General features: G+C 45.0%; 1 protein-coding gene and 1 long non-coding RNA gene across 3 annotated transcripts in view; one reads left to right on the forward strand and one right to left on the reverse strand.

The window, feature by feature from the left end:
- Positions 1–9,246: 9,246 nt before the first annotated feature.
- LOC138513711 (uncharacterized) lies at positions 9,247–23,221 on the reverse strand. The gene is made up of 7 exons (XR_011281801.1): positions 23,161–23,221; positions 23,022–23,053; positions 22,473–22,647; positions 20,093–20,191; positions 19,648–19,739; positions 15,857–15,989; positions 9,247–15,369 (listed from the first exon to the last, which is right to left on the reverse strand). It is a non-coding gene; the product is annotated as an uncharacterized lncRNA (long non-coding RNA).
- Positions 23,222–23,351: 130 nt separating this feature from the next.
- The window catches only part of LARGE1 (LARGE xylosyl- and glucuronyltransferase 1), a 1,248,067-nt gene continuing 1,247,695 nt past the window's right edge, over positions 23,352–23,723 (forward strand). The window contains exon 1 of one of the 2 annotated variants that reach the window (XM_069628785.1): positions 23,352–23,426. The gene's annotated coding sequence lies outside the window, so the exon portion shown is untranslated. The remainder of the gene's footprint in view (positions 23,427–23,723) is intronic. The other variant, XM_069628786.1, reaches the window with a different exon arrangement.

Below are 23,723 nucleotides of genomic sequence, written 5' to 3' on the forward strand. Positions count from 1 at the left end.
TAAATTCTGCCCTTTTAGTATGTGCTGTGCATTTAACAACCGCAATGGCTACTGGGAGTTGCAGTGCCTTAAAAAGCCTGTCCAATAAGGCAGCATACTGCACTGGCGTGCCATCCGCTCGGAGGTAGCCCCTCCTTTTCCAATATGCTAACTCTGCGTGCCCTGTTGGCGTCACATAGGCGGAGTCGCTGTACACTGTTACTTCCTGGTCTCCATGATTCTCGAGCATGACAATCAGCGCCACTAACCCTACAGCTTGTGCTGAACAATGAGACAGGAGTTGTGCACTTACCAATGTTTGAAACTCCCCATTGGCTGTATGTTTTACCCAGCAGCACCTGTAGATCTCTGTCCATCATTTTGATCGATCCTTGAAGAACCGTCAATAAAAACAATGGGCCTCATTACACAGAAGGCGGTAAGGGTTAACGGTCACCGGTAATGGTACCGGTGACCGTTAATCCTTACCGCCTTACTACGAGGTCCCTTTGCGGGTTGGTACTTTAACACCTGCTTTTTAGCAGGCTCTAAAAACCAACCCGCAAAGGTACCAGGGTGCTAATTACGGTACCGCAATTTGCGGTACCGTAATTAGCACCTTCCCCATTCCCATTATGCCCTATGGGGCAAAAAAGGGAATGGGGAAGGGCAATGAGGGACTTACCGCCCCGCCAACCTTGGAATAGGGCAGTAATTCCCCTTTCCTCCAAGGCGGTGCCGGTATTTTACCAACATGGACCAAGGTGCTAATAGCCTGCTAATAGCACCTTGGTCCACCGCCTACCGTGTAATGAGGCCCAATGTCTCCTCCTGCTAAAGCATTTTCTTTCATCCTAGGGAGTTCATCATAGAACTCTTCATAGTTCAAACAATCATGCGCAGGCTCATCCTCTGCCAGTGGTTCATCTACAAACATGGCAGGGTTCACTATTCTGCATCAAACTATTTTGATTACCGGATTTGATGACTACCTCGTAGGCAGAAGCCCTTTGAGAAGTCAATGTGCCTTTTGGTTTCTCTAGAATGGCAAATAGTGCATGCTCAACAAATAACGTCATGGAGCATCCCATCACTATGCTTGCAGTTTTCTCTATAATGAATGTGGCGGCTGCCAGCGATTGTTTGCACAGAAAATGAGCCCTCATTACTGGGTCCAAAATCCCACCGTAATATGCAAGGGGCTTGTACCCCAATGTGGTTCTCTGTGTAAGGACTGCTATCATAACATTGCCATCTGTATGCAAAAATAAAAAGAATTCCTCAGCATAATTAGAAATCCCTAAAACTGGAGCTGTGCAAATTGCTTTTTTCAACTCTTCAAACACTTCTTTCATTTCCTCAGTCCACACAATTTCTTTCCTGTGTTGCCTGTGCAGTCTTTAAAGCCTGCAATAATAAAGGCATGATAAATGAGCTGTAGTCAAAGACCCATGCTCTGACATAGTTACACAATACCAGAAATCTCTGCATGTGTTTTATCATGTGTGGCTTTGTGGTTTTCAAAATAGCCTCAGCTCTCTCAGGAGTATCCTTCTTTCCTTCATGTGAAATCAATTGGCCTATGCATAACACTTCTTGGTGACAATACTGTAACTTCTCTTTATCAACTTTATATCCTTTGTCAGCAAGTAAAATCATCAGCTGAACAGAATTGCATCTACACTCTTCCTCTGAAGTGCTGCATACTAAAATGTCATCTCCGTATTGCAACACAACACTTTCTAAATCGATATTGCTTAAGTCCATCTGCAGGACTCTATTGAAAATCGATGGAGACTCACAATACCCTTGAGGCAATTTTGTGCTTTTTAACTTAGTCTATCTGAACGTGAATGACGTCAAATCCTGCAAGTCTTTGTGCAATGGGATTGAGAAAAACACATTTTTCAAATCAATCACAGTGAAAATATTGTGCTTCAACAGGTATATTACATAAGAGTGTAGCCGATTAGGAACTAGGGGGAACTCACCCTCTATAATCTGGTTTATTGGCCTTAGATCTTGAATTAGTCTCCAAGACCCCCCCTTAGATTTCTTGATAGGGTACACTGCGGTATTACACAGTGACTCTGATGTCACTAAGATACCTTTAAGATATCGTCTTAAAAATACCTTCATCTGCCTCTCGAGACATGGAATACTGTCGTGCTTGAGGTAAAATTGCTCCTGGTTTCAATTTAATCTTTACTTCTCTAACCCCCTTCAACATGCCTACGTCATAGGGGCCTGTAGTCCATAATGAAATGGGCACTTGTCTTCGTCAAAATACTCAGGACGTTTTTGCGCAAGCATCATTTTCTGAGGAACCTCTCGTTTTGATTGCTCTCACCCAATAGGTAATACACATATCAAATATCACTTTGTCTTCGGATGGATGATCTCCAAATAGTCATCAGTGAGGTCAGTTAATCTGTAACCTTCCCCGATGGCAATTACTGCACACTATTTTCTGCCTCTTTCATCATTTCCATCAAGCAAAGCCATTTCACCTCGCACTATGGCTGCTTGCAGCTCTAAGGGAAAAACTTGTCCCCTTCTTCAAGCTTAGGTATTTTTGGCCTAAACAATTCATCAGGTATTCTCATCGTTCTGCCCACTAGGCCTGGTAGCCATGTCAATAAAATGCATGTGTCTGCCTATGAGACTGGTAATTCTTCAGTAAAAGGAACTCTACTTGTAGCTCCTGAAAAACCCTGAGTATTCATGGCATTCCCAGACATTGAGAACCTTCCCTCTCGTATACATAAGCGCGTTGCACCCGTGTCTACTAAAAATGAAAAGCTTTTGCCTCCTATATTGACACCTACCCTCGGTTCCTCACGAGGATTCGGCATCACATATAGTACTGAACACATCAATTCTCCCAGTGAGCTGTCCTATTGTGAGCATAGCCTAATTCCGTTATCTGTAAAAGGATTCCCTCCATCGACAGTGAAACCCCCTACTCTAGGATTCATTAGCTGTCCCGTGCTTGTGCTCTGCTGAATCTGCATGGGCGAGTGCTGCAACTGCCCTTGTGACGGATTGACTGATATCTGTTGTTTTTGCAAGCCTTGCTGCACTCTCGCCGTCTGCTGTTGCTGCATCGTTTGATTCTGAGCAATCCCATCACCAATCCACAGCAAATACGCAGGCGGGTTTGAAGTCCCCCCTCTCATAAACTGGCCGTTTTGCACGAACACTTCAGTTCTGCACACACAAGCAAAATGCCCTGTGATCCTGCATGTCCAACATGTAGGTGGCCTCCTAATCTGCCCATCCTGCATGTTTTGGCCGTCATTATGCATATTTTGAAACCAACCTTGATTGTTCTGGAAGCTTCCCTGATTATTCTGCCAATTCCCTTGATTGCTCTGAAAACCTCTTCCTCAAAATCCTGCCCTTCCTCGCGGAGTGAATCCATTATTACCCTGATCAAACTGCCTTTGGTTACTTACAAGAGGCATATTTGTAGTCTGCTGTGAATTCGATCCATCTACACTAGTCAACATTGCCCCTTCTATGGCATATTTAGACAGTTTCTTCTGTACTCATTTTGCCTCTTGGCTTTTCCTAACATCATCTTTTTTGCGATTCCTTTCCTGCAAGAGTCTACAATAATGCGTAATGGTCAGCTGAATCTCAGACCACGGTTTGGCTTCTATACCTTATACCTACTAACTTCTTGAGCTGCTTCTGTACAGGGTCTGGCAGCCCTTGGCACAATATATGATAGAACACTGGTATACATTTTCCACAAGATTCACGTGTTTCCAAGCTCCACTGTTCCTGAAAATTCTGAATGTAAACAAGCAGATCATCTCTGTCCTCCATCTTTTTCGTCATTATGGCTCCCATACCGGGAGTGTCCGGATAAAGTACTCTACAATTATTAAATGGTGCTCCATCATGAGTAGTGAGAACTTGAGTAACACCAGCATATCCTGCCCTTGTCCACACATCATCAGCTCTCTCACCAAGTATGGCAATCAGGAGACCCTAAATGTAACCTATAGCTAATGTGTTTCCTCCCGTCATTTTTCTAACTCATGTATCCATTTCCCAGCGCCAGAAGTTAAACTCAGGAGTTTACACTTTAAATTATCCTTATCCATCTGGGGCCATGGTATATATTGGGGTCTGCCCCTCCTTTTTCCAATAAGGGAAACTGCGAAGCCCCAAACTCATTCTCATCTCTCATCATTTGTCTGTCCACTGCAGGGACAATATTCCCACATCGACTTCTTCCTGGTAGCCATCTTAATCTGCTCACATAAGGTGGCAACTTCCCCCTCTCACCATGGAGTTGCCCTTTACGTCAGTCTGACTGTGTCAATGGTTCTGATGCCCTAGGTATAAGTGCTTTTAAATCTGACCATCTGACTTCTTTCTCCATTGAAAAACATCCCTCAGGACCACTTACGTTCCCTCTCTCTTCCCCATGGAAGGTATCTCTATCTTTGTCTGACATCTCTTGTGCCCAACTTGTGCAATTTCTCTCCTCAATTTCTCTACTCCATGTCAGAGTCAGTCTGTCTAAAGACAACTCCTTCTGCCTCGTACTACATGGGGCTCCCTCTATGTCATACAACGGAGTGCTCTCAAGTCGATAATTTTTTCTGTTCCCCTTTGATTCTCTTTGGGGGCTTTCATTTCATTATATACTTTATCGATCGCTTCCCCAATACTCCGAGAGTCAAACTCGTCTTCTAGATTTGCTATAGACAGTCCTGGTAATGACACATATTCTGGGAAGAATTCCTTTATGTCCTCCCATGCTACTTCTGGTTCAGGATTCCTGATCTCCTTTTCCAGGCGATCAAGATCGTGTGCCTTCTGCCTTCTTTTGCGTTCCATAACATCGTCAAATTCTTTGTTTACTTGCTTCCTCTCTGACTCGGTCTTCCTCTTTTTTCTTCATATCCCATCTCTTGTTTGCCCTGCATATCTCCTCATACTTTCGTCTCTGTATTCTCTTATCGCTTAACTTCTGTTCTTCCTCCTGTATTCTTTTTCATTCTAGCCTTTCCTGCTAATCGATTGCTTTGTCTGTTGTTACGTTTTCTTTGCTCCTCTGCTCTCTCTCGTTTCCTTGACTGCTCCTCTTGATATAACTGCTCCCGTCCTTGCCTGTCCTTCCTTTTTCGCTCCTTCGTCTTTCAATAGTTCCTCTCTTTCTTCATCTCGTTTATCTTGCTTGTCTTAATCTTCCCTTTGCCTTACATCCTTGATGCCTTTACCATTGAGTTTGAGCAAAATCTGGCCACCCATCCATTCGTTCTTTACGAGTTCTATCTCATCAGCTCTGTCTCTTTCTCCCTTCCAACTTTTTATTTCTCTTCCTCTAATTGGAGATGTACTTGCTAAATCACTTCTCTCGATATTGCATCCCTCCCTGTCCCTCGAGACCTTAGAGAATACATCTCTCTCAGTATCTTTGTCTGGACCCTCGTCACTACTTTGCGTAGGCGACTCATATGCTGGGTTACCACCCCGTTACTGCCTTAAACTCCCTCTGTGGGTATAACCCATCGTCTTTCTTGTTCTCATCTTCTATTTAAGCTGGGGCGGGAGAGCAGAGGGCTTCTCACCCCCCTCTTTGCATACATTAAGCATTCAATCTACAAGAGACGGCTTATCTCGCTCCTCTTGGTACATCTTCCAAAGCTCTAAGCTCGCTAGTCGCGTGTCTATCTTTTTCCTCGTGTATGCTGCATGTTGTCATATGCTGCAGGACTGCCTTCGATAGTGGCCCTCCTTGCGGCCACGGCATAAACATTTTATATGCGGTTCCTTTAACCCATTCCGCGCTATACTGTCTAAGCTTAGGTCCATGCTTCGGCAACTGCTTGTAGAGATGCACAAGTGGAGTAATAACCTCCATTCTCGATTTATCTGCTCTTAACCTGTTTGACACTCGCTTGCTTTTAATCACAGATTTAAAAAATACGTTTCAGAAAAATATAATATGATCGGGCACCAATCGTCACAAGCTCCAATCCCTTGAATCACAATTTTTACTTTAATCTTGCTAAAAAACAACCACCAGTTTCAATTTAAAACAATCAATTTGTTTTTTGTTTATGACTCTGGGTTCAAATTTCTTCTGATACGTATTGCTTGGCCACACTCAAGTCAATATCTTATTCCATATATATATATATATATATATACACTCCTTATTCTCATTTTATGTTTTGTCCCACCACCCTCCGTTACTCAATTATTTTCTTCTTTCATCACCCATGCTTTTGTCAACTCACTCCGTTTTTACTCACTGCTATCATTTTTGTCTTCCGACTCTCAGGAGCGTATGCCTTTTTTACCGCCTCTTCAAACTTCCGTCCGATCAGCTTCTCGTAGACGTGGGAGGGGATTCTGTCTGAAATCAGGGGATCCATTAGACCCAGCATGCAGGCTTTTTTCAAATTACACTAACCACTATCTACAGGGCGCTTCACGCCCTTTCAGCCGAATGGCAAGGTCGTCTGATATTTCCAGGACTCTAAAGTTTACTCATGTCGATGGCTCTGATTCATCCTCTCCGCTACCAAGTGAACTGGATAGCCCAGCCCTTTAAGGTGAGTAGCAATTACCCTGGAGATGGATGGGGATGCAGATTTGTATTCATACATCAATAATCAAAACGACTCGGGTAGTTGGCAAGGAGCACAATGAACATCAATGAACTCGCTTGATCCTCTTAGTCAAACATTCTTAGTAAAAAGTGAGATCTTATAAGCAAAACTCATCACCAATGACGTTGACCTGCGTCACTACCAATGTCATCCTACGTAGCAAACTACAAAAACCTATGAGTATGGGTGATTGTCTCTGAGTGAATATCTAAGTATACGATCCATACTAGTCCAAAAAAGTGTGAATAAGTGATTGGTTAGTTAAAATCAGGTGAGGCAAATAAACCCTCCCCTAAAAATTACCACTATGAAAGTCACTAAATACACGATGTCCCATTGGTTTACACAACTATAGGACTACTTAAATACGCAGTCCTCTACAATTGGTTGACACTGTAATCTCCGTCCTTCCATCTACATCTAGGAGGATGCAGGCTAGCCATCCAGGTGCTGGTGAGCTCGCCTTAACCATTGCTTCCCACCAATTAGCATATCAATCCATCATCACCTTAGTGATTACTGTCAATTAGGCTTTTGAAGCTCGGCCTTGAGAGAGTTCTTAGATCTGAGAAATGTAGGGAGTGAAAAGCACTGTCTGCCCTTGTGCATAGGTGTGACCATCTCATTCGTCCAACTTCATGCTTCCATGTGACTAGAGACCATGAACTTAAGCCTTTTGTTGCATTTAAAACTATTTTTTAATACAACTCTGACATCTTCCTTGTTGTGTTCATGCCTTCTGTACAGGAGTTTTGTTCTTTCACACAATTTCTATCCAATGTCAGTTTGCTCCAGTTTGATAAGACCTTGGCTTATTTGGCTCACCAGCCTTGTCTGCTGAGATTCACTTTGTAATTCAATTTGCTTTTTAACTGTAACACACGAGAAATGAAGCCTTCTTACTACTGTCCAGCACTGCTATAATGCGTAGTGGAAACATCCATCCTTTACTTGTCCTTAGGTATGTGTGTATATATATATATATATATATATATATATATATATATATATATATATATATTGGTGCTTGCCGCAATTTATTCACTATAAGCTTTTAAGCTAGCTTTCAAGATTACTTTGCCTGCTTGTGTTTCTTTTGCATCAGTACACGTGTAAAATGACTCAATGTCTTCATCTGTTTCTGTGGCATACGCTTCTTCAACTTGATCCCAAGATATCACTTATCCTTGACACTTTCTTGATTCCTTATAGCATATCTACATTATCTGGTCTCTGCATCTCTTCTAGGTTCATCATCTCAGCTCTGTGTGACGTATACTGGTGATGGGTAGTGACGTTAACATTCTTCCTTGCCGTTTATTGGCTCTGCTTTTTCAGGGATTTCATTCAAATCGCCCTCATATTTTCTTGTATGCAGGTATGGTTTTCTCAATGGGAACCTTGCCTCCAGGAGTCTCTTTGCTGTCGGTATTTTCACTGGTACCGCACAAAGTCTATACTCTGCTCTTTGTTTGTTCAACTGTTCTGTGTATGTCACATACTCTGGTTTCCAACATACCGGTAAAAGGGGCTGAACGGTTGAGGTGGGGGTACTTGGCTCCTCCTCTACATGGAAGTGGTGTTAGCAGGACAAACTTTGTAATAGGACATAGCGTTTGCAAGAATTCCAGAACAACTAGTTAATCATCTTCAGAAAACACATGCTCCATCTCAGCTTGCTAAGAATTCTTGGAAATGACTCACACATTCCCAGAGATCTGTAGTCCTGGAGAGAATTGTGGAAATATAGCAGATGGAGAGGTGAAGCGCGAGCATGCACCTTCCAGGCAAAGGGTCCAGTGGATGCAACATGGGAAATGGCAAGCAAAATTGTGTCAGGTCCTTGGGCAGTCTGCAACAGTCCCAGTTGCACCCTGTCCAAGTAACTGGCACAGTTTTGCTTGTTGGTGCTCATGTTTCATCCACATGAGTTATATTCATTATTTTCCTTCTGTCGCAGGGACAACTCCTGGCATGTGGTTAGGCATTGGTTCAAATTGGAACTTTTGACCCCTGAAACCCCCACATCTGCAATGTCGTAGCAAGTAAGCAATTGGGCAGGTAATATTAGTGGGAAAAAGAACAGGTTGCAATGGTTTTTGCAAGAGGCATCACATTACAGGGTAGACTGTTTTTTCCCAGTAAAATAACTGTTTTATTGAATCAGTATCTTTGCTGACAGTTGATATCCATTTTGTCTAACAGACAGAACTGAAAATGCTATATTTACTGTACAGCGGGTGATAAAAGGGTGATAAGATTGCATGTTGAGTTTAAGGTGGCATGAACAGGAATGATTCCAAGGACAAATGACAACATTATAAGGTTGCTAAAGAATTTGGAAAGTATAACAGATGTACAGTGAGATTTGCATGATTTAGATGTGTTATTGAAAAATGAGATATTGAAAAATGAGACATGGGCATTTGAGGTTGCCTAGCATACTGCTACTCTGGATACACTCTATGATGCCACATGCTCTGTCACCAGAAACATCCAAGATAGAACCTTTCCTAACACCTTTGTGTGGGTAATACTGTTCTTTGTTTTCTTGGCAGAGCTGATTGCTTGCTGTTGGAGATGTTCTAATAGAAGATACAACATAGTGATACATGCTGGACACTTCAGATCCAAGGGAATGTTATTTGAAAAACATTTTATTCATCAACAATGTTAAAGGAAATCTGTGTACAATCAAAGGAATTAGAGGTGGAGCTGGATGCCCTCATGCATATTGAAAAGTAGGTGAGCTTAAAAGGCCTCTCTCTGCATTGGCCCAGTTGCAATTAAACCTGAATTACCTTTGTAACAGGGTGAGGGATTAGGGGTTATTTGAAGTAAAGTTTGCCTGGCTTTAGATTGCACCCTACTGTAATATGTGGGAATTGTGGGAGGGATCAAAAATACAATAAATACTTGTTTCAATGACAGGGATGGGTAAGGACATTTCTCTTTCTGGAAAATGTTGTATTATGAATTCAAATAAATGTGTCCCTGACCCAATGATGTCATATCACCAACTTCCCATAGAAATTATTTTTTGAAGCAGACTTTCTTGGGTCCCGCTCCTTCCTATTTTGGCTTTGCCAACCTTTAGTTGCAATGTTGACTCATTCAAGCATGTGCAGCATGATATGATATGGCATTTGTAACGCACCTATATACAAGTGTTTCAAATTGCGACAAGGCAAGGACCCTTCAGAGGGAGGACAGAGACAAAGATCTTACTAGGCTAAGTGACATTGGTGGTCATTCCGAGTTTGGAGGCAGCCATGTTAGCACCATGGCTGCCTCCAAACTCGGGTCCGGGTAGGCGGAATGGGGACTTACATGGACATACCGACCTATGCGGACCCGGTAAGTCCCCATGCCGAATACCATTCCCATTTGAGCCCCCAAAGGGCTCAAATGGGAATGGGGAAGGCGCTAATAAAGGGCCAGCAAATAGCGGGCCCGTTAGTTGCTCCCTGGTCCCCTAACGGGACCCGCTAAGGACGTCTGGTCTGACCAGACGTTTTCAGCAGGTCCCGCTAGGGAACCTCGGAATAGGGCGGTAAGGGGTTACTGGCACTAGCATCCTTACCGGTGCCGGTAACTCCTTACCCCCCACCTCAGAATGACCCCAATTGAGATTGCGCAAGTGTAGGGGAGGGGCGAGGGAAAATTGCCATGGGAAAGTTGAGGGGGCAGTGCTGTACATGGGATCAAAACAATAACAAGAAGTGTGGCCAGCAGGTGCAAGGGTAAGTGCAGGTAGGGGGACTGTAGGGTTCAGATACAGACCCAAGTGCAAGGGTTGCCGGGAGGCAGTGCAGGGGTGCAACTGGGCGGGTAGGGACCTGGGCCCGAGATCAGAGGGTAGCCAGATGACCAGTGCAGTATCCGGCAGGAAATCAGCAGCGGAGAGGAAGAGAGAAGGCAGAAGCAAAGAGGAAGGTCTTGAGGTGCTTACAGAACCGGAGATGGTTCTCCTCGAGTTTCAGAGGGACAGGGAGGCTGAGAAAGAGATCTACCACCAACTTGTTGCTTGGAGAAGCGACGGACCCTGAGGGAGTTGGAGGAGCGAGGAGCTCAAGTAGGAAGGTATTTACGAAGAGAGAGTTGGAGGTATTGAGGACTCAGCCCCCAGAAGGCCTTGTGGACAGAGGGTCTTGAACTTAATCCTTGCAGCCACTGGGAGTCAATGCAGAGATTTCAGTGCTGGAGAGATACGATCCCTGGGCTTGAGGCCAAGGACAAGTCTTGCAGTCCTGTTCTAGATGAGTTGCAGAGGGCAGAGAGTAGAAGCAGGCAGATTTACAAAGAGGCTGTTGCAGTAGTCCAGCCTAGAGAGAACCAGAGCTCTAGAGACAGTGAGCTTCTGGGGGAAGGAGAGGAAAGGAAGAAGAATACCTCTGAGGCGGTGCAGTTGGTAGTTTGACTTCTTAGAGATGTGAGGAGAAAAGGAGAGTGTGGAGTCAAAGATGACCCAGAGGTTCTTAGCCTCGCAGGTAGGAGCAGGAAGAGGGCCAAGGAAGTCTGGCCAGAGAGTGACAGGAACGGAGGGTGCAGGTGTGCCGATGAGAATCTCTGTTTTACTGGCATTAAGGCAGAAACTAGACTACAAGCCACACTAGAATACAGGCCACTGTTCGACCTGGGGAAGGGGCGGAAGGAATTGCAAAGAAGAGGTGAATGTTCTTGAGGCATGTGGGAATTAAGCGACTGGGAGGAGGGATGGGGATTCGCTGGTGACGGCTGAGGAAGACAGGCAGACAGTGATAAAAGGGAAGAAGCGGAGAGAGCACCAGTGATACATTGCTGACCAGGGCAAGGTTGATAAGGATGAGAAGGAAGCAGAGAAGGGAGGCAGCAAGGTGAGCGGAGGATGTACCGAGAGCATCTCGCTACTTGGATGCTGAGCTCTTGCCATCAAGTAGGGAGACTGGTTTGCTGAAGTTTCAGTGCAAGAGCCCCATATTCAGCAGAGCGTCTGCTCCCCCAGCCCACCGGCAAAGGGATCCTTGGGACAGGTTCATGCCAGTACTGACTTGGGGTGCATACCTCACAAGTAGTGCCTCAGCACCACTGCCAGGCAACAAGCTCAGTGAGAGGTGCGGGAACGGCTGGCACAGGAAGAGGTCCGGGGGACCGAATCCCTGGAGCACACAGCAAAGAGGTGCTGTGAAGGATGCAACAAAGTCAGAGACAGGAAGGAGGGTATTGGTAAGAGAACCCCCTGCAGAACAAAGCACAGAGATCAGGAGGGGAGAATACCGTGAAGGTCGGGGAGCGGGTGAGGCCTCCCTGCAGAACCCTCAGAAAGCACCAAAGAGATCCACAGCAGAGAAGCAAGGAGAGTGGGAGCCTCATCACGAGCTGGGCAGTAGCCCTTAAATGCGTCAGTAATGCAATTACAGCTGCATTTATGGGTCGGCCCAATCTCGAGTCTGGCAGCATTTACCCCCAGCTCAGAGCTGACTGAGCCTGCATCCTCTGCCCTACACAGAGAGCCTTTACTCATCTCTCCTGAGCTGAGGCCCATCAAGGGAGCCTTGCACCACACTCCACGGACTGAGCATGTATCCTCTGCCCTACACAGAGAGCCTTACACCTCTCTACGAGCTGCGCCCCCATCCTTTGTGTTCTAAAGGGAGCCTTGCCCCCTCTCCAATGAAACAAGTCCCTGGCCCACCCAGGGCACTCTGCGCCATTCTACCTTGGATTGAGTCTGAATAAGACCCTACTGCTGTGAGCCACGGAGATCTCACTCCCCAAGCCTCAGCTTTAAGCTTCATCTTTTTGACAGACGGAGCACTTGATCTATCCCTCGACTGATGTACTCCTGACCGAGCCTCTTTCCCATCTCCCACTCAAGGAGCCCTGCCTCGCGACACCCTCTCCGCCTGAGCCCGCTGTATTCTTTTCCACACAGCGTGCCTTGTACCGCTCTTCTGCAGGTTAAGCATTTAACTGCCTGAGCGGCTGAGCTCATCTCTCCCCGGTGAGCTGTTGCTAAGGGGCTGCAGCAGAACTAAGACAAGCCACAGCTCTTGTGACTCAGTAGGCCGGGCCGACAAGGAGCAGGCCCAGACCTGCAGGCTAGGTAGCCAGAGTACAGCATCAGAAAAGGCAGAGGCTCATCTACTGCTACCGGGATAGAGAAGCTAGGCGAACATTGCAGAGTGAGAGAAAACCTGAAGCAGCCACAGCCCGGGAAGGGTCTGCAATATTTAACATCCATGAAATCAGTTCTGCCATGGTGAGAAAGGAAAGGAGTGAATGGAGGAGGCAAGAGGCATAGTACAGCCTAAACCTGATGGACAGAGAGGCCACAGAAGACCTCAAACGCAAAGCCCGGGGATAAGAGGGGCAGAGAGGCTACCATGCCAGTCTGGTTGGTGGCCTTCAAGGGGAACTCAGGGGAACAGAGGGTCCTACACTTCAAAGTCATCCATTCAGAGTACTTTGCACGACAAATTAGGGGCAAAGAGTCTTAACCAAGGTGAGAAAAGGGAGTCTGAAATCAAAGGAAGGAAGAGATGGTCCGTGGAACTGGAAGGGTTGGGTTCAGATGCTGCCTTTCCCACTTCAACTGTTTGATCTTGGGCACACCCTCTTTTAATCGTGAGTTTCCGTTCACAAATCTGCCAAAAAAGGTAGTGTCTGGAAAGAATTTGCTACTAAGTGGCTGATATTCAAGATCAACCATCCATTCAGGTAGAAGAGAGATCTTAGAAAACAGCCAGGTGGAATAAGAGGTCGTGCATACGAGAAGGTCACAGAGCGGTCAAGAACAACAGGGAGAGAGAACGAATGTATGGACAGGAAAACGGGTACAGGCAGAGGACTGAGAAAAATAGATCGGAGAGGAGAGCAGAGGCCAGGTCAGAAGGGCAGGTCTAGCCTCAATCGGGCTTGTTTCGGGACTCCCCAGATTATAATTTCTGGTGCTGCAGACTGATAGGTTGGTGTTCCTCCATCACAAAGGTGCCGAGGATGAATGCAACATAAGGAAAGAGGGTTAGCCTTGAGCTCAGGACCAGCCCTGCCTTCAGAGAGTCTTTTGGGGAAGGTTGGTGCCCAAGTTAAAAAGGACGATCTTCCTGGAATCATTCTGGAGTCATCCAGTGACTACATTCTAGAGTCATCCATGGATAGTTCAAGGAGATCATCAGAAAGCATTCCTGAAGTATGTATGTCAGCTGAATATTTAAAGGAGATGAGTCTAGAGGATTTATCACAGAAACTACTCCAGGATGAGTTCTGATTACTTCCAGTGATGATCTTGTATTACTCCAGGATGACAGCATGACAACTTCAGGGTGGGTGGTGATTACTCCATGATGACCGCCATGACAGCTTCAGGGTGGGTGGGGGATTACTACAGGATGGTTACATGACAACTTTAGGGTGGGGTTGGAATTTTGAATGACAACTTCAGGAGGGGTTATTTCATTATGATTCCAAAAGATTTAGGAAAAGGGTTCCCATTGCCCCCAGGATGTATCTCTTGTATGTAAGATAGGTGGTATTACTATAGGGTGAGTCTAGTTAGACTTATGGATAGCGTACTGGAAGGCAATTTGCAGCCATCACTTTCCATCTTTGCCTTCTGTGCTAGAACACTTGTTGACTAAGTTTGCAGATTTAGTATACAACTACAAATCCAATCCACAATTTCACGAACCAACCAGTAAACTCCCTCATTTCAGTTCTCACCTCGAGTTAACATCGCATCACACCCAATAAACTCCCACAATTACAAATCACTACACTAAAATACATACTTTCAGTGAACTAAACAGAATCCGTTTAAGGTCTACCTGTATAGCAGATTGCCGACAATCACGTCACCCAACATCAATATGAGCAGCTAACAATTAGTTTGACCATTCACCACACCCACAAAAACACTCGCTGACCCCACCAGAAATTATAGGCAATACCCAGTAGCACAAAAAAAGTACCATTTACAAGTTGGCATCAACCTACAAATTCGCCAGATCAACTATATAGTTCTACACACAAGAGGACTTGTATCTTCAGTTTCACACAGCAGCATGCAAGCTACAATTACGTTGTCAATTAGTAGCAGGGGCTGACGTACTAACCAAATTCGGTTGTGGGGATGTTCCAATTCCATTGTTTTTAAAGACCATTACCTGAATGATTGAGCATGTGTGTAGGAACATGTAGGTGTTACTTCCCTGTCTAAACAGGCATGGCCATCCTACTGTAACCAGGACAGACTGTTGAGAAGACACAGTGATAGAGTTGAACTTGTCAAATTAGATCTGTCCGACAAAACTTTTGTAGCAGAATTGACTGTTACTTTATAATCCAATATTTTGTAGTTGTTGCGCAGCTACATCTTTGGGAACTGCAATAATACACTGCTGATTTACTGCTGTCTTTCAATTGTCCAGGTGAAGTAACAGATGGGTTCTGAGGCAGGAATGAAGAAGACTAGTCATCCCTGACAAAAAGGTTTTCCAGCTTTTGTGACCATAACTGTAAACAGCCATTACTAAGTTCGGGAATAGTCAGTTTCCACCCATCAGCTTTTGTAATATTCTCTTTGTTTTCTTTTGTTTTTTTCACTGCATCTTCTTCTTGTAGTTCATGCAAAGTGAGCGCTTCCCAGATTCCAGTATTAGCAGCTTTTACTCCTCTGCCTTACTTTTTAAAGCCTAAATTGGTCCTTCTGCATCACAATAGGTTTGAATTATTTCATCAAATGTTTTCTGTGTCTTGATACACTGTTTCTTGGCTGTGGGTATGAAAAAGGCACATTAAAACTTCAAAATGTAACTATCAATACAACAGACTTTTTGCTTGAGCTGGTGACTCCCCTTAAGCATGATCCTATCAACCCTTTGGTTTAATTTTTGCTTATTCTTGCACTCCTTGCCCCCCCCCCCCCGACACATCCCCACGCAGCTACCCACAACTGAGTCTAGTTGTACACATACTCTGACCTGGGCTACAGTCCCAGAGGGCTTTAACCCATATCCCCTTTGAGATCATACCAAGGTAAAAGGAGCTTGACAAATGCCCAATAACATAAGAGAATTCATGTAGACCATCTATACTTTAGAGAGTTACTCTAGATGAAAGAGATGCTGTAAAAGGGTGGTGGGCATTGTGCAGCACCCATATGTATGTGTGAAAAAAGGGAATGCCTCTGCGTAGGCATCAAATGTACCCTCCTCCCCCAAACATCGAACAGATGGATACAAATAAAATGCATTGCTTACCTGCTGACTGGAAAAGCACTACTGCATTGAAATCCTTTTCTTCACATATTTTTCTTCTACTTTCATCGAGACCCTCTATCAGCCATTTATAATTAACTTCACCAGAAATTGCCAAAGGCTCAAATTCCCCATCCTGTCAAACACACATAGAATTGTCAGAATCAAATAAAAGCACATTAAAGAGTGCCATGATTAGAATTATTGCATAAGAGAAGAAGAAAAGTAAATTGAGTATGATCCAAGCGTTTGTTCAACTTGTCTTCACTCAAAACCATTCATTTATAGCGGGCTTGTTGTGGATGTTCCTGCCTGATGTGTCCCCATTTGTGATTGAAGTGTCTCTTGCTGCTTGGTATTGGTTGGCCATTGTGATTTTAACTAGTTGCATCTCCTCGCTAATAAAATTAGAGGTGGGTGTTCTGGAGAGGCAATACGTTCTTAACTGCAGAGCTCTTGTACCTAAAATGCTGCAGTCATTTTGTCTAAGTCCTTTAAAAGACAAGCACCAGTTTCAGTGTGTTAAATGTAAATATCATCCTTAGAGAGTCCTAGCTTGTGGACAGCAACATGTACAGGAAATTATAGGGACTGGAAATACAAGGGTATGCAGGGACATAACCCATGACAAAAGTGATCTTTACTGGGGAACAAAAAGTAAACATCACACCTCAGCAGGCAGGCTTTTGCTAATATGAGGCAGGCACTATCCAGCAGAAGAGTCAGAAGCCCCCCCCCATAAGCATGGCTATTGTGTCAAGAAATGTGTACTAAAGCTGAATTAGTGCAGCAATCATGAGCAGTGGAGTCCTACAAAAAAGTAAACCAAGCCATGGGTACATTTTGCAGAGGCATGGTTCTCACACATGCACCACGGCCTGATACACGTAGATAGATTACTTAGAGGGTCGGGAGCACCTATCTGAGGAAGCCATGGACCTATTCATGTGGAACATTGTGAGGGCATTGGAGCAGCAACAGCATTAAAGCCAGAGGGCGACAGCTAGTAGGAGCCGTTATCCCCTACTTGCCAACGGTTTCAAAGCGATCAGACCGATAGTAGAACAGTCATTGTGTGGAACTAGAAAAGGAGAAGGGAAGGAATTGCCCCACCCACGGAAAGGGGACCTCTGTATGCTGAACAGCTTGGGTGCTTTAAGGCAGTGGTCTTCAAACTGGGGGGCCTGAAGGATAACTGGGCAGTGAGGCGTGAAGCTCTTTAAAACCAAATTATGGTGACTGTTTCTAATAGAAAATTAAGCATTTAACAGAAAATATAAGCATTTGTGTCTTGTGGGGGAGCGTGGAAACTATCTCACAAAGTATGAGGTGCACAAAGGTAACAGTACATTGACTGCACATTTGGATAAAGTTGGAAACTCTACAGACAAATTTTGCTGAAATCCACCCAAAGTCAATTTTTTGAATTGGCTCTCCTGTAGGCGGTCACTTTGAAGTTCCATTAGTTCCTCCTGGAAGTGTATTGGGAGGTGGGCCCCCAACCTCTGCTAAGAAAGGCAGAACCACAAAGTCATTGATGTTACAATTGTCCTCCAGAAAGTACTTTGAGACTGGTTCAGAGTTGGTTTCCTAATAGTTCAGCAACACATGAAAGAGCACACTCTCCTCAAGAGCATCTGCTAATAATGGAAACGCATCAGTAATGACGACATCAACCCTCCTCCTCCAAAGCTCCAGCTTCTTCTTGAATGCCGATATGTTTGCGTTCATAGCAAATGATGCAGTGTCTGTGCTTTGCAGGGAGAGATTTAAAACATATTGCTTTACAAAGATTTCACCAAGGTAAGCCAGCGTGAATCACACGGAGACTCTTCTTCCGTCTGGTCTAACCCCAGGACAAAGCATCTCACTTCATTCCTGAGTTCATAAATACGATTTAAAAAACTTTGGTCTGGAGAGTCACCTGACCTCTGTGTGAAACAACAAAGCATAATGTTCAGCTCCCATTTCTGCACATAATGTTGCAAACAGACGGGCTCTTGTTGGGGGCATCTAAACACAATGCACAATCTTTACAACTGAAGTCAGCACCTCTGTGAGTTCATTCCTCATATTGCGCACAGGCAATGCTTCCCGGTGTCATCATGCAGTGTGTCCACAATATATGTGGAGCTACTGCCAACACTGTTGCTTTTAACCCAGCTCTAGAAGCACACATTGAAGGAACACCATCCTATAAATACCAACACACCTCCCATTTTAGGTAGTGAGAAAGGAAGTAGCTAACGTCAAGTATGTCAGATGCAGTTGCTCTGCCCTGAATTGGTTTACAAAATAAGAAATTCTTCAATATTTCTTTTGCATAGCAGTACCTCACATAAGCAATCAAATGAGCCTCTTTTGAAATGTCAGTGGCCTCATCCAACTGTACAGCAAACAGAACACAATATCAGTTATGTACTGATATCAGAGGACAAGTCAGTGATGCAGCAGAAAATTGAGGTGTTAGATATAGAGATACTTTTGCATTTCTCTGCTGCACTGTCACCAGGCATTGCCCCGTTGACAGCAAGAACTGTTGGAAGAATCACGTTCACAGCATCTGTAAAAGGCTTTTGGTTTTTGCACAGATAAAAGCTTCCAAAGCCTTTGCAAGTACTGATGCCACATTTGTAACAGGGTCGTTCTGCTTTTTTAATGCCTTGTAGCTGCCGTACAAATAAATCCCTGGTCTTTTTTGCTAAATCAGCATGTTTTGTTTCCAAATGCCGCCTTAATTTTGTTGGCTTCAGGCTGTCATTTGCTAATGTAGCGCCACAAACCACACACTGCGGCTTAACTTCTCCAGCAACTGCGAGCCATGTGAACCCAATAAGAGACATCATATTACTGTGTTTTTTAAATTTATTTTGTCTGTTTCCACCTCTCCTCCTTTTTTTTCGTTTGACATTCCTACCATCTTTGGGCACTAGGAGTGCTATGCGATATTCCCGTATTTCAAAGCCTGAACACAAAGAGAGAGATTTTTTTCCAGCTGTTTTTGTTTTGGCTCCAAAATGCAAAAATATCACACACTGCCACCCTCCTTCCCCACACCACCCTCCCCTGCTCAATCAGGGTTGGGGTGTGGTGAATTAACCCCCTGATCCCTCCCATTTCCCCACCCACCACCAATTTGCTTCATCAACACACACATCTTCCCCACATAGACACATACTGAACCACACACACAGTCCAAAATTCCCCTCGCCCTCCTGTGACAGCTCAGCTGGGGCTCACAGATCCTGTCCGCGCCTGCGCACACTCGTGTGTGGCAGGAGTTTGACAGTTCGACTTAGAAAGACTGATCTGTGCGGTCACGGAACAGTATTTTCTAAATTGACCTTTCCCCCGCCCCATATATACAGTGAGAAAGATCTTTGCACTTAGTACCAATGAGCCACCTCAAAAAAGAGCCTGAAGCTGTGAAAACATTGCAAACCTATGTAACGTTAGTTTTTAAAATCCATTAAAAGTTTTTAAAAAAATGTAATTCCTAAAATAATTTTTCAAAAAGATGCAAAATACCAAACAGCACAAGCAAATAATATTTCAAATGAACCATGTGAAAAGGATGGGGAAGGAAGGGGGGGTTGAGGGGGGGAGGGACGCCCATGCAAAAATGGGTCAGAAATACTGGGTGGAGAAAAATAATTAAAAATAAGTCCCCATTTTTAAGTGTGTTCCTGGTGGACTAGGCCAGAGATTGCCAGCGAAAACCACACTTGGATGCACATTGCACAGGGCCAATAGAAACCTTCAGCACTTCTACTCAACTAATGGCAAATACTTACCTGTCTGCGTGACTGGGTCAAGTGCTTCACTGGATTTTTCTTGCTAGGACACAGGTGGTTAGGTTGATAAACTGATGCTTGGAGCGATGCTGCTGCAATGAAAACGAACAGTTAGTCAAGGATACGTGGGTCTACCTGAAACTTAAAATTAAGATTAGACGAGTAGGGGTTAAAACCAGTTCTTAGGTGTTAGACATCAGCTAGTAAGCAGGACCGAACACTGGGAAACCAGGAGAGAGTACACAGTGCATTGTAAATGCAACTCCCACATGAGACTTGAACTTTCAGTATCGCCCCAAATTGGACATGAAAAAGGAACAGCTTCAAAAATAGGCTTGAAATCCTCGATTGTGACTCCCAACTATACCTTAAAAATTGCCCCACTTCACCCACAGCAAAATACAGTTGTTTTAAATAAAAAATAAATAAAAAAAGGCATCCTTACCTTAGGAAAGTTCTACTACAGATGTCACAATTTTTGATGGTGCCACTGCTGCTGGTGACTTTGCGGTCCTAGGTGGGATGAGAGAGACAATTTGTGTTCCTGCAATTAAAACAGTACAATGAAAAGATATTAGACGTACCAGATTGAGCTTGGCAATATTTGCGCATAACACCTTGCCAGTTAGCGCGCATCCTCCCCCGCACACAAAAAGGGACCTCTCCAAAGTTCCCTTTAGGCCAGTCCACCCCAGTTGGCAGAGAGAACAGAGAGCATTCAGAGCACATACCTGGAAATGTGACTCCTACTCAGTCACAGAGACAAAAAATGATAGAGAGAGAAAGAGCATCAGCTTGTTATATTTTACCCTTTCTATTTCCTGCCTAGAATAGTTGAGAGGTCCAGCCTGCTGGCATTCCAAACATTCATCTACATATCTTATGATAGAATCTGACAGTACTGCTTAACCCACCGAGCTAACTTTCGGAAACACCAAATAAATAAATTGAGTAATCGCCATTTCGCTTTTACTGCAGTTCGGTGACAGCGCTGAAGTAGCAGCAGACTCTGCCCCGGTTGCCTTGCCAGACACGAGGGCCAATGGCTTCTCTGCAACATGTTGCCCCATCCAGGCGAAGGTCTGGCACCCACAGCAGCAAGATATACACAAACCCCCACTTTAAATCACTTCTATTGCAGTGGTGCGCACAAAGTACTGTTGGTAATGCAGCGATTTTTAGTACATGAAGGAATGCATAGACTTGCCCTCTACTAGATGGCTACTGGGGTAGCTCAGCAAGTTGACAGACGGTTGCTCAGATCTTTTATATGCAAAACCTGTTAAATCGGAATTACTTTATGCAATTACTTGTAAAAAAGGAAGTGCTATAAAATGTGTTTCAGAGGATGGGTTGGGCTGGGCAGTGGGTTCGGGTAATTCTGCCTCTGTAGTGAAAGGTTGGCACCCATGAACCAGTTTAATTTCCTAATAACTGCTGTCACTACAACAGAAACATTTTTTTGTGATTAACCAGTTTGACAAACATCTTTATAAATATAACCTGTGATAAAACACAAAGCAAGGGGCACACAAATTAAAGAGTATTGGTATGGTGCTACGACAAAAGAAGAAAATCCTATGAACGTGCAAAATGCACATTTGAACAATGTGTCCAGCATGTAGAATGCCAACAGTGATGTCCCCCCACTCCCCACCCCAGTGATGTTCATGGCCCATCGATTCACATGGTGTCCCTTTGGCACAGAAGAAATCAAATGGGAGGAGCAAACAGCCAGGAAATGCTCGAGTGACGGATGGGGAAAAGGAGCAAAGTGAAGATTAGGTCAACGAGCCCCCAGCATCCCCCAGCAAAGCGGGAGGCTGGGTAAAGCCTGGTCACAGTCGGCCTATGGACCAGAGGGGTGACGTGGCAGAGGGGCAGCCAAAGCAGGGGGACCGGGGTTGTATGATATCCGGCTCCCCACGGTAGATTGCTGGGGTCCAGCAATCTGCGGTGGGGGAGCCGGATATCATAGACCACTGGCAATGCGAGCTTCCGCCCCTGTTCACCTCCTCTCCACTGTGACCCCCAAGGTGGGGGTACAGGGGGAGAAGGACACAGGGGGAACCAGCATTGCAGTGATCCTCCCCCCTGCTCGCCTCCTCTCCCCACGCGTCTGCCTTCGTGGAGCCACAGGGCAGCAGAGGGACTGGGAAAGGCCTGAAATGCTTGCTTCTCGGCACCCCCTCCAACTGTGGTGTGGGGGGTGGGGGGTGGGGGAGAGGTGAGCCGAGAAGCGGCATCCCTTACCCGGCAAAAGACGCTGGCGGCACCAGCAGGAAGTAACAACGCAGCCTGGACGCACAATCCAAATGCAGGAAAGCGCACACCCAAGCTGTATTTATTTCCTGTTTCGTGGCCACACCCCCATCACATCACACTGACTGAGGATGTGCACAGGAGTCCAGTGGCTCGCCCTGCATAGTGGAGTAAAAATAAAAAAAGTACCGTTACTCTTTCCTTGCCGTCCCGGATCACACGCCTCCTTGAGGGGAGGGGTGGGGGGGCGTGCCCCACAGATTGAAGACCTCTGCCTACAGTATGGGTAGTTTTAAGGCGTAATAATCAATTGTTATCTTGCTGGCAAGACAAATTATAAGTCTGCATTTTGACTGTATACTAGCATAGGATATAGTGAAAATGTATACTAGCATAGCAAATGACAGGTGGGTGGGGGTCGGGACAAGAAAGACAGCTAGTGGTACAGACTCTGGCCGGTACCGCTCGATGTAGTACCTGGCAGCAATGAGCGGTAAAGATAGGCACATCTCCCTGCAATGTTGAAATCAGAACCCCTCACCTTGTAAAGGCAGTAAACTTACAGAAATCATGCCAAGGGTACTTCATGCTGTAGCGCTCCCACCCCCCACAGCTGCTGCTCTTCATCCAGACCACCGGGCTGCTGCCGCACTCGTCCTCCGCTCCGGTGGCGGCATATACATCAACCCAGGCGCAGGAGGGATCGGCAGACCCGGAGGTATCCATGTCCGCGTGAGCCTGTGCAGCAAGAAAAAAAGAAGCAAGCATGCTGCTGTGGTAAAAATGGGGCTTAATTTCCAACAAGGGGAGTTTGTTGCTGTTCAAACAGTGTGTTGCGCAGATAAGGGTTAAGAAACATGGCGTATACACTGCACAGTTTTGTAGAAAGCCGGTGAATACAGCAAAATGCCAATACCATTTAGAAGTGTAAAACATGCAAGTACGCTTACACAAACAATAAATCCGACTTGATAGCAGCCGAATTTTTAAAGAAACATCTGCCCTGAAATTCCCTCAGCTTACGAGGCAAGGCCATACATCACTTCTGTTTGGGGGCGCAGTGGTAGGGAGAGAAGGGAGATGGAGATAGTACTTACCAGTCAAGTACTTACCAGTCAAGAAGACACACAAAGATCCGCTGTTGCTGCAACCAAATTCAAAATAGTAAAAACAAAGCCACCGACACATAAAAATACCGGCCACTTCCGAGATGTATAAGCGCCTTATAAATACACAATAAAAAATAAATACCTTCCCGTGCAAGGCATGGATTGTTCCTTCCACCATGATTCTCTTCCTAAACACGTAGACGTCCTCCGTGAAAACGTCAAGACGACTTTTCAGAAATACGTCCAGACGCCGTAAAGGCATTTCAGAAAGCGTCGGCAAATTTTTAAACAAACACACAATGATGTCGGGTCTCGTAGCGACTTTACATGTGTGTTTCAATTGATAATGAACGCAACATAGAGCATCCCTTTACTAAAAGCTCCTATGCAGTTTCCAGGCAGCGGCAGGTGAGTGCATGAGATTCTGCTCATGCAGTGATTTTGATATGCATTTCTTTAGCATCCATTAACTTACATCGTTTTTACCACTTTGTTATTATATTGGTAAGAGGAGTCCTTTTGCCACCTCTGGAAATGCACGTTTCAGTAAGAGGCTGCAGCCGAAGCTGTAATTCGCTGTGTTGTACTTATCGCATGCTGAAATTAAAAAAAATTGTCGGTACGTTACTTTCTAAACATATGGTTTTGAAATTACACAGGGCAGCCTTTTGTTGGTATGGTAGACACAGTAGCTGCCCCGACGCT

The sequence above is a fragment of the Ambystoma mexicanum genome, chromosome 12 (genome assembly GCF_040938575.1).
Source record: "Ambystoma mexicanum isolate Mex_15411 chromosome 12, UKY_AmexF1_1, whole genome shotgun sequence".
NCBI classification, from domain to species: Eukaryota; Metazoa; Chordata; class Amphibia; order Caudata; family Ambystomatidae; genus Ambystoma; species Ambystoma mexicanum.